Genomic DNA, 5159 nt, shown 5'->3' on the forward strand with positions numbered 1-5159 from the left:
CTCACCATATAACTCGTTACCAGCTCAATCATAACAACAGGTACACATACACACCAAATATTATCATATATATCACACATACCGGCATCTAGTATATATGTCCCACAAATATAATAACATATGGACTTAACCTGACGTCGGTTAACGTCTAAATATGATTCATAACCCTTGTCACCATCTAACATATAGATCTTTCTCAACACAGATTAATGTTTACTATGCTTGATTTCAATATCCTTCTGCATGTCAGCATAACCGATACATGCTCACCGTGAGCACCAAACGATTACGTACCTCGGAGTTATAATATCCGTGTCTATTCGCATATCCGGCATACACGGTATACCACCTACGAACGAATAACCAACTATGCTCTAATGATTCCAACACTTCTTTGTGTATGGTTAATCATTCTATTCGAGTATACATGGGTGTAGACATCTAACGGATGTAAGGATAACATAGGGAGTTGCAAGGTTCAAGGTAATTGCGCAACATGGGTTGCCTTCAAATATTATTAATTACTATTATGGGAAACTCTACACTTGCTCAGTCAATGTCCTCAGGCGTTCTAGGTTTGCTAAAATCGGTAATTCTCGATCTGAAGTTGGTCTGTCTCATATGTTTATGAGTGAGCAATACATATATATATATTTCTATATTTTATTTTTTATCTGCTCATTTATTATCAAATTTATTATTATTATTATTTTTTTTTTTTACCTTAATGGAATAAGAACGGGTTCAGGTACGGGTCCGTCCGTAGGTGAGGGTCTTCGGTTCAGGTGAACATCTGGGGTTATTAGAATATACGGTACCGGTATTGGTAGGGTAAGGGATTTATCAATTTCGGTTGGGAGGGACGGTTACTAGATATTTCTGGTTAATGTCAAACGGGAGATCTAACTTGGTACTATCATAACTATGGCCCAATAAGTCAGACTTATCATCAACCGATGCTCTAGAAATTTCAGCATCCTCGGTACTTTTTATTATTTCCTTCCCCGGTTCCTTATCCGGGTCCCATTTCTCAATACATGTACCCAAAAGATATGTATATATATATATATACACATTAGCACGTATAAATAATACTATATACTTACACATATGTTGCCATTTTTACCTATTAATGTACCCCGTGACTTCCCCTGAATTCCCTCGTATGGACAAGTCTGTTATTATGTTCCGGACCGTAATAACTCACTTGTCCATCCAAGTTCATCCAGCTCTCGTCACTATAAATTATTAGTTGATATTCAGAACCTATAATACTTGAGCTACTGATTATATTTTAGGTATCTTTTAAAGACATCCTAATTCCTTATAACCAATGGCTCTGATACCAAGTTTTGTAACACCCCGCAACCGCAACGGAAACGTAAACGGGGTGCGACAGACTCGTCTGATATCAACCACATTGTTTATAAAGAAAACTGAATACATTAATATACTTCAAATTACATTATCTTGTATTTCATTACCGTCTAGGTGATACACACATCATACAATACGATACATAATTCTATTTGTTATAATGTATCCTAATATCCTGCACGCAAATCTTACACACATCAAGCACTTAGCACGTAAGCAATCACTTCATCTTAATTGTACCTGAAAAGCATGTGAGAAAACGGGTCAACTACGAATAGTTGGTGAGTTTCACAATTTGAGTAAACCATGATAAATCCATATCAAAATATAATATTATCTGGGGACACTGTTAACCCAGTACCGTACTCATTCCGGGGGCAATGTTAACCCAGAATTACGATGTAATTATGCTGAGCCCACAAGTGAAACCTCTGACTATCACACACAATCCCCGTGGCATATCCCCCGCCCACGGACCCGTGACATATCCCCCGTCCACGGAACTGCCCCAAACCGCTATGTCTAACATTACATAGCAAAATAAATATCAACAAAATAGACATGTGCAACTGGCAGGGAAACATCAGCAAATCCATGCCGGACCAGTTGGGTTTGTCAGACCAATAGTACTATCCACACTCTACCGGCTTTCAGTTAATCACTCGTGTTCCGGGGCCTTAGAATGTTAGCAACTCAAACAATTACCATCTTAGTACATTTCCGTACGATTCCCGTACAATAAAACATATATAAACCCACGCAATCCATGCGTTCAGTATGTATTTAAACATTTCCATAACAACATGCTTTCCGCCCCGGGAAATTATTTAAAAACAATTCAGAAAAAGGGGCTCGTGAAACTCACCTTAGCACATGCAAGCAGGTAACAACAATCATTATCAGTTAACACGTCCAATCTGTAATATGATCCCTACGATCGTTACTATACAATTATTGATTATATAACTTTAACCAAGTTAACCGGTACATCTGGGGACACTGTTAACCCAGCACTGTACCCGTTCTGGGGGCAAGTTAACCCAGAAATACTTCTCCGGACTCAGATTGTGATGTCGTTTAGAGTTCCATGGTCACAACTACTATTAGTCGTTTTTTTTTCTCGTTTTGCGTGCCTAGCACGGTTATCCGTTTTTATGTTTCCAAAATGAGTTTGGTCACACACGACCCGAAAATAGTCGTTGACTGATAGTTTAAGTAAAGTTGTGAAATTTGAGCTCGGTTTAGACGCCCCGTTTGGCCGCGGGACCCGTTTCCGTCTTTAGCTTACCGGAAACTGTTAAAATAGGTTAAAATTACTCAAATCATCCGAATTATTTTCGGATGATTTATTTTTACTTGTTTAACTCATTTATATGAAAATAGTTCATTTTTAGGGTTTTTATACACCAGTCAGCTCGCTTAAGCGAACTTCACCGGTTTACGCGTTTTAACTTTAAAAGTTTGATAATTAGCACAAATACTTATCCGTTTACTCTCGGATCTTGAAATTTTGCACAAATCACTTTTTAACAGTGGAGAATTTTATAAAAATATTTCCAGAATTAATTCTTATATTTAAAATTTATTTATCTATTTTTAAACACCATTTAAACACTAAATATGTCGTAAATACCAAACGATCTTAGAAAAATCCCAAATTTTTCCTGGATGTCCCCTGCCATCCACATAGTCCCCTGTAATATTTCCAGAAACACAATCTTCTTTTACATGCCATTTTTACTAAAACCGAGCTAGAACACCCTAGAACTCGTTTAACCGAAAAGCCTACTTAGACTTCTCCAACTGACCTCAAATTTTGTGTGTGACTTATACATGATATAAAAAGCTTATCTGCAATTTTCCAGAATTTTTCATTATATTTAACTATTTTTCACCATTTTTGGCCAAAACCGAGCATTAAATTCACCAAATATTCATCCTTCATCCAAAAATTACCAAAAATTCACAGAACTCATATTTTCATGTGTAACACCTCTGTAAAATTTCATGACCTAACTCTAAAGCATCAACAATCTGTCCAAATTTCCCAAACCCGAACATAACCGAATATACCTTTCGTTTTCCGCCACTACAAGCTACAAACTCGTCTTTCCGCCTTATCTACCACTAAATACAGAACCTACATCCAACATACCACAATACCAAGCAAGTTACACTCACGATCAAGCCTCTTACACTAAAGTTTCGGTTATGATTCACAAACAAAGATTTAAACCGTAAAAATTCGTTCTTGGTTCGTTTAACTCCTTTCTTGGACCAAGATCCCTTGTATAACCCTTATACATCACTTGATCATGCAAGAATCGGTTTTCATCTTAGAAACCTCATTTTCTTGCAAATAAACTCAAGAAACGAAGATAGAAACGTAATTAACTCGACTTTTACCTCGGTTTTCTTGCTAAAAACTCGGGTTTTTAGATGATGAAGTAGAGAGAATTGATGAAATGTTGCCATGATTGCTAAAAAAAAGAAATGAAAGGCAATGGGGGGTGCCCTTGTTCCGATCGGAGTGTAAAGGGGAGGTGGGGTGGGACCCACTTCTCCAATCTTAGCCACATGTTTGGATTTCGATATCCGGATAATGTTTTGGATAATCTGGTTCAGTTCGTTTTTCGGTTAAATGTCTAATTCGGATTAAAACGAGGCTAAAACGGTCGTTTTTCGGCTAAAAATGAAATTTATATAAAACCACTTTAAAAAACTTAAACCATGACTTCCATTAACTTAAAATACCATGTTGTTAATAATTGCGCATCTTTTTCGGCTTGATCGATTGTCTCTTGCTCGGTTTGGTATTAAAGGTTTCGTTTAACGTACCGACGTACTATTAAATCGAAATTCTTTTTATGTGCCGTACTTTACTTATCCTGAAGCATTAACGCTTCGTAACATCACTAATTATTATAGATATCGTCTATAATTGAACCCTCGATTCGTTCGGGTTTCAATAACTATCGATCGATTAATCGCATATTCAATACGATGAATTATATATTCACGTACAATCAATACAGTGAACCATGTATTCTCGTATAATTACTATGGTAACTCATGTACCCGACATTAAATATGACGTAACCATTGTCTACCGGTTAGGGTATACCTGGTTTCGTCGGAATCGTTACATCGAGATGGTTTGGAAGTTCTTTTACCTCCAAGGATGGTGGTTCTTCGATTGATGGTTTCGATTTTTCATTATACTTGGTAATCTCACATACTACTTCTGATGTTTCTTGATTGTTGTTGTTAGCATTGAGATTTTCATTTTCTAACTTGGGTTTGGTGATAGTTTTGGTTAAGACTTGTGTTTCTAGTGTGTTACTGATGGAAGAATATCGCACATAGCAACTCACGATAGAATCGATGATGTCGACACAATATAGCGTGTCATCGTGATGTGACGGACGTTGCATAGATTTTCCTATATCAAAAGAGATTGCCTCGTCATTGACCCTGAGAGTGAGTTTGCCGGTGCAAACTTCAATAATAGCCTTTGCGGTGGCTAAAAAGGGTCTTCCTAAAATAAGAGGTACACTTTTGTCTTCCTCCATATCTAGAATTACAAAATCTAATGGGAAAACAAACTTATGAATTTTGACAAGCATGTTTTCAACAACGCCCCGAGGATATTTAACGGATCGGTCAACTAATTGAATGCTCATGCGGGTGGGCTTTGGTTCTTCTATCCCTAGGTCGGCCAGGGAATTCCTAATAGACAAATATTTTATTAGACACGGGATAGTAAAGCTCCCTGGATCGGT

The sequence above is a fragment of the Bidens hawaiensis genome, unplaced genomic scaffold, assembly GCF_021521415.1.
Source record: "Bidens hawaiensis isolate Kalapana, Puna unplaced genomic scaffold, B.hawaiensis_p1.1 tig00001672_1, whole genome shotgun sequence".
NCBI classification, from domain to species: Eukaryota; Viridiplantae; Streptophyta; class Magnoliopsida; order Asterales; family Asteraceae; genus Bidens; species Bidens hawaiensis.